The following is a 12,422-nucleotide window of genomic DNA, read 5'->3' as shown; positions in this document are numbered from 1 at the left end:
AAAATAATTCGTATTATATATTTTGGATTTAAGTTAATAAATTTTAATTATATACTCCATAATTATATGTCTATTAGGATCCATTTAATTTCCTATTTCCAAGTTGCAAACGTTACTATTTGGTTTTTTTTTTTTTTCTAAACGTTAGTGACTATTAATTTACGGGCTACTATTATCATAAGGCAAAAACTCACCTGCAGACTGCAGTGGACTTCATATAAATTATTTTGGATGAATGACACGGACTACTATTTGATTTAAAAAAATTGATTTATTTTATATAAATGATTTAATTAAAAAATCAATTGATATAGCTATGATGTTAGATTTTTCACCGTATTTTATTTAAAAATAAATTAACTAATTTAAATTGAGAAATTATAGTTAATTATTTGCTATATAATTTTTTTAACCAAAATTATAATTAAAAAATAAAATTATCTAATATATTAGATCACCTCAATATTAATCAGGTTTTTTTTCTATTATAAAATATAAAAAAAAATTAATTCCCAAAAAAATTCATGTTACCTTTTAGGATTTAATTTTTTTTATTGTGTTTTCATAAAGTTTATACAAAATTCACCTATCACATTGACTAAACTTTATTTATTTACGTAAAGTTTATTTATGGAATCACCAAACTTATTTGATACATATTCTTCATTGAGTTTCACTCCTTCTTTCCATATTTTTTGAGGTGTCATTTTCTTTTCTTCAAAAATTCATTTGTTTTTTGCTACCTATATTCTTCGTAACAGAATTGCTACTAAACTACTCATCCGAATCTTAGATTTTTTGTTCGGCTTCTTTATAACTTTCATCCACCATATGAGAAAAACCTCATCATCTTCTTCTCCATTTCCTCCATGCATGTCATCAAGCTACCAAATAAGCTTCAAGTGCGGACAAGAGACAAAACAGTGTATAATTGACTCTGGAGCTTGGTTGCAGCGATGACATATTTTTGAAATTGTAACTATTCTTCTGTATAGTTTCAATCGGAGCCTTCCATAAAGCGTTTTTCACATATGAACCTTCACCTTTTTTGGCGTTTCTAAGTCCCATACAAAATTCCATAGAGCTTTATTCTTAAATTTATCAGCAAGAAATTCAATGGAAGATGGCTAATATTACTATTAGTAGTACTCATAACTAGCTTAAAGGTAAAACTTATCTCTTGATTTATGAGCATCTAAATATTTTCTTCATATATAACTTCACTATTTTCTGTATATGTGAACCAAATTTTCATATCCTAAATCTTGTTTATAGTCATGCATAAAAGTAATTACAGACTTTGTGTCGCAAGAAAAATAGAAAATATTCACATGTGCGTTTTTTACGGATGAGTTCAGTAGTCTTCCAAAAATCACAAGGCCAGAGCACAAATATTTTTTCAATTTGTATTTTTTTTTAAGTTATATAGTGTGCTTCAATCTAATTAAAAGAGCATGTACTGAAAATATGTTTGCCATATCTTTGTTTTTTATATGTTTATTGATTTTGGATGATTTTTTATGGAATATATTAAGAAGATGATAATGTATGTTATTGACCAAGCTGTCAAAGATAAGGATTATTATGAGTATCTTTTTGGAATTAATACAACTTAAAACTAACTTTATTCACTTTTAACTTGGAGGTAGTATTTTTTGCAGTTTTTTGGATGTAGTGATTTAGATTAAATTGTTAGAAAAAAATATATGTAGTTATAATTATCCATTTGATTAATAAAGAGCATCATTTTTTTGGTCATAGACTTTTTTGTTATTTATTGATGTATTAATATGCATTTATAAAACCAATTTCAAAGAAATGAATTATATAAAGGAATTTCAAATAATATAACGGAAAATTACGTGCATGCATGTTTGGGCGCCATTATTTTGTTAAAAAATGATATTTTTTAATGAAAAAATATATTTTTTTATCTTTTAACGTGTTTGGCAAATTTCTAGTAGTAAAAGTAAAAGCACTAGTAAAATAAAAAAAATATCTTTTTTGAGAAGCTGTAATTTACATCTTTTTTTAAAAGATCTTTTTTCCTTAAAAAAATGTTTTTCATGTAATAAATAAACAAAAAGTACTTTTATATTGTTATACCCAAACATAATTTATTGATAAAAAGACTTTTTTACATGAGATATCCAAACATAAAATTACTTTTACTTTTCTATAAGATCTTTTAAAAAAAGATAACTCAAAAAAAATCTTTTCTTAAAAGCTCACCCAAACAAGTCCTATGTCCATTTTTTTTCTCCAAAGATAATAGGTTATATTTCATTAATTATTAAAAAATAAAATACAAAGATGTCCAAAAGCAGGACAGCATAATAAAAGGTGGGGATTTCCCAAAAATACTACACTGAAGGTATTCATCCGACGGTGCGTGGTCGAAAAACGAAGAAAAATCTTAAAGAAGAAAGAATGATAAATCCAATTGCATGCAACTAAGAGTTTGCCTCATGGAGATGACGCTAAACTGGGAGTTCTTTGGATTTCACAGAGCAACTTGATAGAGCTTGCTAGAATGGCAGACGGCATAGAAGTAGAACCTTCAAAAATCAACTGGTTGCGAGCTTTCCAACAGTTCCAGCAAATGATGGCAAGCAATTGAGGATTACGGTCAGCATTCTTCAACGGGTTAAGTATCTCTGTTGATGCAGTCCACCATGTCCAAAAGTCGTTAGAACTCTGAGGGGGAAGACAGTCACGAAGATAAATCTGAGACCATACGTCTTTAATTCTAGAGCAATCGATTAAACAATGAGTGACTGTTTCCGTTGCTTCATGACAGCAGGGGCATATTGGTGATATAGATGGGATGCGGTGATGAATCTGAGCAAGCACCGGAAGTCGGCCATGGAGAGCTTTCCAGATAAATAGCTTAATTTTGTGAGGCAAGTTCAACTTCCATAGATCAATCCACGGCTTTTTCTGCTGCATATAATTAGGGCAAAGCTCCAGAGGCAGATGGTAAAATAAATAGCCAATTCTGTAACCTGAAGTTGTATCATATTACTTGGATTTGTTCAAATTCCATTGCAATTTGTCCCTACCCTGCTGAATTTTAACTGACAAAATTCTGTTTGCAATGTCTTGGGAAAATAATTCTTGAATGAGATTCTGATTCCAATTCCTATCTTCAGTAATTAGATCTTTAACTCTTGGAACCAACTCAGAAATAGCTTGTCTATTTGGCATGTCAGAAATCATTAAAGGATACGGAGGAGGCAGCCAAGGATCCTCAAAGGTTCGGATATTCTCACAAGTACCCACAGCCCAATTAAGACATTTTTCAACAATCTTTCGGCCTTCCAGTATGCTCCTCCATCCCCAAGAAGGTAAGACTCCAATTTCTGCCGTTATAGCATTACCATTGCTAAAGTATTTACCTCTTAGTATTTTGGATAATAAGGAAGTAGGTTGTGTTACAAGTCGCCAAAACTGTTTGCCTAAAAGCGCCAGATTTTGGATTCTGAGATCTTTAAATCCAAGGCCTCCTTCTTTTCGTGGGCGAGTCATAGTGTCCCAGCTAATCCAAGCCATCCGCCTTTCAGAACCTTTTTGTCCCCACCAGAACTGAGAAAGTAGAGAGTGAATTTCCGAAATTAAACCATCAGGCAACTTGAACCAAGACAATGTGTAAATAGGAATAGCTTCTCCCACTGCCTTAAGCAATATGTGTCTACCACCTGACGAAAGAAGATTGCGCTTCCACCCTTGGATTCTTTTCCGAATCTTTTCTTTGATCATACTAAAAGAAGCCTTTTTCGATTTAGAGACTGTAGAAGGCAAATCAAGGTATTTATCCTGAGCCCCAATATGATTAATATTCATAAAGTTAGCCAATTATAAGTAATAGAAAAGCATTCCGTTTGGGGGCTAAGTTAAGTGAACGAAGGATGTAGGTCTACGGGTATTTTGGTGAGGCGGTGCTGCTAGGGGTGGCAATGGGTAGGGTAGGGTAGGGTTTGGATTCAACTTTAACTCTATTCGAGGGTTGAGAATATCTCAACCCTAACTTTATCTGTTCTTAATCTGCGGGTACCCGATCCTACCCGCGAGTTACAAAAAATATACAACGTTATTATATAACTTGATGATAATTTAAAATAGAATTAATTTTTATGTAAAAAAAATATTAAATTATCTATTAATGATTTTTTTTTATTGGTGGATCTTTTACATTTAGTGAGAGGTTTTTGATTCAATTCAACATTCACTTAAAATATATTTTTATATAAGTATATAATATAAACATATATAGAGTGTGGGTTGGTCGGGTAGGGTTGAGGCTCCCGAAAATCCTACCCGCACTCTACCATATCCGCTGCGGATTGGGTTGACAACCCTACCCGATCGAGTGGGGTCGGATTGGGTACCTGCGGATAGGGTACATATTGCCACCCCTATGTGCCGCGCCCTCGGCTAAAAAGCTTCACGGCCTAAGTTGCCGACGTGTCACTATTCTGTGGGACCCACCTTCTAACGTCAAAACTCAAAACTGAAAACTAAAAGGAGCCCAAAAAGAACAAAAACAACACTCCTACGTCGCCGTTTCAACGCATGCAGCTAGCCAACTACCGCTATATTTGGCAGCCCTATGGTATCATTATCATTCATCACTCCAAACGCAAATGCTTGTTTTCTTTCTTTAGATATATAGTTGATGGCCAATTATAGCGTACAGATGCCTTCATACAGATATTCCCATTCGATAAAATTTGGCAATTTACTGTTTGGTAGACAGCAGCTTGTCAAAGCCTATCGCAACAAGTGTTATTCAGCCGAGCCGCATCCGAACTGATGTGAGCAGCGGCAACCTTGTAACTTGTAAGGGTTCATTGTTGGGTTTCGTTTCATATATAGTCCAATGGCTATATTTTGAAGACACCAATAAGAAACTTCTTTTTTTATTTTATGGAACACAGCAAAAATAAAAAGGACTAATGTAATCCTGAATTAATTACTTTTAAGAAATTATATTTGTGCAAACAATCACATTACTTTTTACATATTTAAAAAATTATTTAAACACTAACTCTTACTCTCTCTTATTTTGATCAAATTAAATTATGGATGTTATTAATTTTTTTCACATTACATTTGTCACCTCTAAACTTATATTCAAAAGGTATAAAAAAACTAATTTTATGCAGATTTTCTTTGTAGTTTTAATTTAGATAACATTATATGATATTTGCCTCTCAAAATATTTTTTCAAGATTTTCACTAAAAATTAGTAGCTACATGAAACATAGGTTTAAGATTAGCAAATAAGAACAAGTCTTGAAGCAGAATATATTTAATATAGGTTTTATAAACATTAATAAATAATCATCGTCAGTTTTTACTTTTTATAATTAAATTTTTTATCAACAATAATATATAATTATAGATAAAATTAAATTAATATTGTGGCTAATTTATTACCAATATATCTATTTCACTTATTAATGGCAGAATATTGTTTTTAACATAGACTCATTTTTGACAAAAACACTATACGTCCATTGTCAAGTTGATATAAAATTAGAATTCTTTAGATTAAAACATTTAATACTAATTGAATGTGTAAGAGTATTAGAGTTTGTTTAGAATATTATGAATTATAATACACTCAAGAGTTGAATTTTTTTTTTTTTTTGGTTTTAGAATTGTTAGTCAAGATAATTACTTTTGAAGGTTAAACTGATTCGAAACGTTAAATGAGGTTTTGAAATGGAAGTAGATATCAGAAGAGATGCACGTGCAAGCATCAAGTAGAGAACTGCTGGCATGGATTTGACGGACATGATGAATCGAGTAGCTACTCGAATGAGGAGGATCGAAGGCTTTTTCAAGTTAAGGATTTTTCAGTAATACTTTTGGGCAAAAGAGCGGGAACGGTTACCCAAAGTTTCGCACACAAGGGGCATCATGTCATTTATGGTCGGTTATGAAAATGGGTTATAAATATTAGAAAGTCTTAGGAAATTAAGGTTGGAACTTTTCTTCAGAAATACACTTAAACATACTCATATCCCAGTGAATTTCTAAGTCTGCATTCGAGTTCGATTTTTATAGGGTTCCTTCCATGTCTTTATCTTTTTAATTTATGATTTTCAACAAACTTTACTTTTCAAACAAATTTATCTTTCAAGCATTGTTTAATTTTCATGTCAAATTTACATTTCAGCATCTTTAATTTTTATGTCCAAAGTCCTTTGATTCAATCAAAGGCATTTTATCACTTTTTTTAAATTCAATGCAAACCTTTTCAATTTCAGTCAGTTTATCTTCTATTATTTTATTTGATACCCTTTTAACATTTTTAATACTCGTCTAATTCGAAGACCTTTGATGCACTTATAGAAAAATTGGTACCTGCAAAAGAGGAGTAGATTTCGCTCTCAGACCATTAGAATCGAACCACCATCGATTTACTAAAAATCGACAAAACAAGAATAACTAAAAATGAATGATTTAAATTATTTTGAGAATTCTAATTCTCATTTTTCTTCCTTTGTAAATCAAACAAAAAATGATTAGATTTTTAAATACACTCTTCCACTCTTCAAACTTAATTCTATTCTATTAATATATCATAGTAATTCCAAATCATAGAATTGAGTTTTAAATAGAAATATTTTTTTTAAAAAAATAAATTTTTTTCACATGTTAAATAGTTTTTAAATAAGCTCTTAGAATTTGACTGATAATTAAAATACTAATCAATTGTGTATAAATAATGCAATATGTCTTTGAGTGGAGGAATTGTTGGCTTTCGTAGAAAGTTGCGCGAAGATTCGAATCCTGATTAAAAGAAGAAAGTGGACAATATATATGAGTGTGTGTATATGTATATAGCCTCTAAAATATATCATCATAATAAATTATATATATATTGTCAGAAATTGAATTAGATTTAATTTATCCATGTTACACAACTCAAAATACATGATATTTGCTATTCAATTATGCATTTATGTATGGAAAATAATCATGCAATTTTCTAATGTTATTTAATTTAACAAAAATATTATTTATACATTAAAATTAGATATCAAAATTAATTATTATATATTTTTATACAAATATATGTATAAATTAATTTATTTTTAATATGTATTTTATACTAATAACTAATTTTAATGATTAATTTTAATATACAATTAAAATAATTATTTAATTAGTTATGCAATCTAATTATGCTTGGTTTTGTTATGTAATTTATTAAAGATATTTAATTAGTTTATGCAATTTAATTAACCAATAATTTTGAATTATCTTCATTTTAGTTGTTTATATAAATATAGGTGAGTTAGCTTGTCTTATTTCAATATAAAAATAATATAGAATAATAAAAATTATAATGGTTTAATCTCTAGTAATGTTATATTCTTATTTATTTGATATAATTATTTACGTATCTTTATTTATTAAACTTATTTAAATCTTCATTTTTCAATACAATTAAATAATTTTATTCTAAAAAGGGTTTTATACTTTTATAGTCATTTCAAATAAATTATAATGTTATTAGCTTTTGTAATTAAATTCAAATTTTTTAATTTCTAGTACAAGTAAACAAAATTAATTTTAAAAAAATATTTTAGACCTTTTAAAATTACTTCCAATTATTTAACATTTTAAATAAGAATTTTTATTTTCTTTTATTATTACTACTACTACTACCAGTTTGCATATTATTATTAAGAGGAAGTGTAAGGAGCCAATGAAGTATCTATACAATGTGTACAACTGGGGTATAGAAATGTTCGATTCAATAGGATATCAGATGTTTATTATCCTTGGTACTCGGATGGTTATTCTGGATAATATGAGTATATTGTGTTGAAAAATTAGTAGTATTTTATTTTGAATGTTCATTTTTAACTCATATTAGGCCAAATAAATAACCCATTATACATATTATACAAATACTCCATTGACTTCCTAGCGAAATTCTATTATTAATTATTATTAGTATTCCATATACTTCGATATATTTTCAATTGATAGTTAATTCTAACATATACTTTCAATTGGTGATATTCATGTAATGGTAGGTGTTTGCCTAGTGATTGAGCATTTTCTATATAGTGATTTTAAACATATATATTTTCTTCCATTTCTTTTTAGTTTTGAGTCAAATTTCTTCGGCACATGATTCAAATCTTATTTTTTGGACCTTATACTTACTCGCCTTATAATACACAATAAATGAATTAAAAAGATTAAGATGTAAATATCCTCCAATAAAGCCCAAAATGCCCAGATCCAATTAACGAAATAACTGTGCCAATTTCTATTATTCCTTGTAAGAGCAGGCTAAGCCACAACTAAGCCATAATTCCACTCTCCTCGTTCTTCAAACTCTGCACTCAACTACAACACGTGTCTAACAAAGAATAATTTTTGTAAATCTGTATCAATTAACATCTGTACCATAGAGTGACCCATAGTTGATAATTTGATGAAATCGTAAATTTTGTGTTAACGTGATTTATGTTGGGAAATCTTTATATTAAAATGAATTATAGTAAAATAAATATTGTTTGGATTATGCTACTCAAAATCACTTTTAGATAAAAAACTACTAAAAGAGACCTAAATTTAAATAATTTTTTATATTATCTTATTATTTTACTTTAGATATTTGAATAGATGTTATATTAATTTATTTTATAATAAAAATATTTATCATATAAATAAAATAAATACAATAAAAATAAAATTATAAAAGAGAGTACGTATTATAATTCTATAATGTCAAATAAAAAGAAAATGTTCTATAATCTTTTTAGTACCTTTATTACTCTTTAATTTATATCATTTTAGAATATACATTTTTATTATTTAGGACTCTTTTGTTACTTATAATTAGTATATAATAAAAACAAAAATAAAATACAGCAACAAATACAATAAAAACACAAAAAAAAATCATATTAAACATAGTATATAATAATTACAGCTAACAACATGTATCATATGAACAAACAAATTACAATAAGAAGTAAATAAAATTCATATAAATAAAATAAAATAAAAAAACAAAAAATTTTATATACAACGTAAAAAAAATTATATAAACAAAAAATAATAAAAATATCATAAAAATTAATAAAAATAAGAATTTATATCAACAATAATTGTTATATGAATAAAAAAGTACAATAAAAATATAAATAGAACACTACAAAAGAAATATCAAAATACTAAAGAGTAAAGTATCGTTTTTGTCCCCAACGTTTGCGGTAAGTCTCAAAGTTGTCCTTAGCATTTCAATCGTCCTATTTAAGTCCCTAACGTTTCAAAATTGATTCAATGTTGTCCTGCCGTTAATGATCGGTTAACAGAATTGACGGCGGGACAAAATTAAGACGATTTTAAAATGTTAGAGACTTAAATAGGACGAAAACGTTAGGGACAAAAATGATACATAAAAATAAATTTTAATTTAATTTTATCTTTCAATAATATTAATTTTTTACTGTACATAGTATTCAATTATTTTTTAATTACATCTAAATAAATTATACTTAATCACATTACTTTAATTTTAAATAAATTTATTTTTTTATAATTTTAAAGAATTTTGATACATTAGAGACAAAAGATATAATTTATATTTTATTGTATATATATTTCTGCAAGTTTATATACTAGTTATTGAGATAATACTCAATTTGGTCCCTGAACTTACACGCGAGTCTCAATTTAGTCCCTGAAATTTCAATTGCCTCTATTTAGTCCCCAAACTTTGTGACCATAACTCATGTTAGTCCTTGAAACAATTTTCAACGTACAAACGTTAATGGAACACTGTTGTGACAGCCGGATGCCACACTAAACTTTGTAAAATGATGTCGTTTTGGTTTTGGCACTCAAATAATCTAAAAACAACATCCTAAATGGTGTTTATTAAAATTTTACCTAACAAAATAAGTAATACAATGTCGTTTTTGAGCTATTTAAATGTCAAAACCAAAACTGCATCATTTTACAAGTTTTAACGTGACATGTGATAGTCTACAATAGCGCTCTATTAACGTTTTTATACTAAAAATGGTCTCAGGGACTAATATGAGGCACGTTTATAAACTTCGGGGACTAAATAAAGGCAATTAAAACCTCAAGGACTAAATTGAGGCTCGGGTGTAAGTTCAGGGACCAAATTGAATATTATCTCCTAGTTATTCTACAAACATTTCATGATAATTACAAATTTTTAAGAGTAAAATTATAAAAAAAAATTAATTTATTTAAAATGAAAGTAATACGATTAAGTGTAATTTACTTAGATGTGATTAAAAAATAATTGAATACTATGTATAGTAAAAAATTGATATTATTGAAAGATAAAATTAAAATTTATTTCTATGTATCATTTTTGTCCCAAACGTTTTTGTCCTATTTAAGTCCCTAACAATTTTGTCCCGCCGTCAATTCTGTTAACGGATCTCTAAGGCAGGATAACATTGAGTCATTTTTGAAACGTTAGTAACTTAAATAGGACGATTGAAACGTTAGGGACAATTTTGGGACTTACCCCAACCGTTGGGCACAAAAACGATACTTTACTCAAATACTAAAAAAATAATATAAAACATAGTTATTGTATAAATAGAAAATACAATAAAAATATAAAAATTAAAATATGAAAGAGAGTACTAAAAATAATAAAAAAAAATAAATTTTTTACTTGGACAGTGATCATCTAAAAGGTTTTGATAGAAAAAAAATTCAAAACGAAGAACATACACAACAAATGAATGAACGAAGAACTACTGTGAAAGTTATGGTTACTTGCATTCTTTTTATAGAAGAGAATGGAGGATAGAGTTGATAAAATTTTTTTTTTTCATCTAATTCTTCCAATGGTAGGGGTGAGCACGGGTCAGTTTGGTTCGGGTTCATGGTAAAATTAGAATTGAATCGATCAAAATATAATTAGTTTGGTTTGGTTTGAATTTGTATTTTTTTTATACATGTATCCGAATCAAACAAATCGATTAAGAACGGATTGGTTCGGTTCGGGTAATTGGGTACCCGATGACTTTGAAATTCATAAAAAAAATCAAATTTTTATCTTAAAAATTCAACAAGTACAATAAACATGTAACATCAATAGAAATAATCCAAACATGTTAAACACCAAATACATTACAAACTAAACTCATTAAAATCCAAACATATTAATAGTGAATAATCTTTGTCTAATGAAAAAGTCATATATATATTTTTTATTTTTTTATTTAATTAATATATGATCGGATTTGCGGGTTGGTTCGGATTCTACACTTCCAGAATCGATATCTGAACCAATCACTAACAAAGACCATCGGTTTGGTTCGGGTTGAACCCAATTACCTGTTGGTTCTAAAACCAATTTAATTAATTCGGTTCGAATCCGAATAGGTAATCGAATACCCGCTACCTATGCTCACCCCTATCCAATGGTAATTAACTTTTCCAAGGTAAACGCAGAATATATGTTTAGAGGTGAAAACACTTCTGGATTTAGAGTTTCAATAAATTGTCAAATATAAAAATAAAATGTTTAAGACAGTCAAACGGATTTCTAACAACATCGTTTCACATTTGGGTCTAATCCTTAAATTAATTGCGTTTCTTTGTGTATGCTATAGTAAGGAGCTCTACCTGCATCAATAGTGACTGCTAATGGAGCAACATCAACATTAAAAAGAAACTTCAGTGGAGTAAGACAAGATTGGGCCTTACCCAATAAAAATCCATTTCGCCGCAAATTCGCAACACCAACGAAACGATACCTCTTGACAAAAAAAAAAAAAAAACGAAACCTGAACGAAGCATTAGCTTAGGCACAGATAGCAATGGAAGACAGTTTCAGAGTCCGCGTCGACAAAGCCTTCGGTTCTCTTCCTCTTTCTTCAACCTCCCCTTCTTCTCTCTCCTTTCTCTGGTTCCTCGCCGACGACGAAATCAACTCCACACCCTCCAACCAATCCGAACCTAAACCCGACCCTACACCCTCCGCAACCTCCTCTTTTTCTTCCAGCTTCCGGGTTCAGCTAGAGAATGACCTCGATAATCTCAACGACAAAGACGACGATAACGAAGATGGTGACGCGGGGTTTCGTCGTACTCAGCTCAAACCCGACGATTACGACGATGAACAGTGGCAAATTAGGTCTGGTATTGGCCTCGATTGCACCCTTGATCACGAGGTACTACTAATCCCTTATCTCTTGTTTAATATTTTGATCAATTTTCACTGAATATTTGAAATTACAATTGGAACCTACACGAATTGAAATTTGGATGCTGAAAATATAGCTGCATTTGAATCAACTAGGGTTTGTGCCATTTTTGCTGGTTAAATATTTAAGATGTTTACTTTAGATAATATTTCTGAATGAAAATCTTGAATCAATTGGTTTGTGCAG

Source organism: Arachis hypogaea, chromosome 14 (genome assembly GCF_003086295.3).
Source record: "Arachis hypogaea cultivar Tifrunner chromosome 14, arahy.Tifrunner.gnm2.J5K5, whole genome shotgun sequence".
In the NCBI taxonomy this organism is placed as follows: Eukaryota; Viridiplantae; Streptophyta; class Magnoliopsida; order Fabales; family Fabaceae; genus Arachis; species Arachis hypogaea.
Note: the sequence above shows the minus strand (reverse complement) of the source record.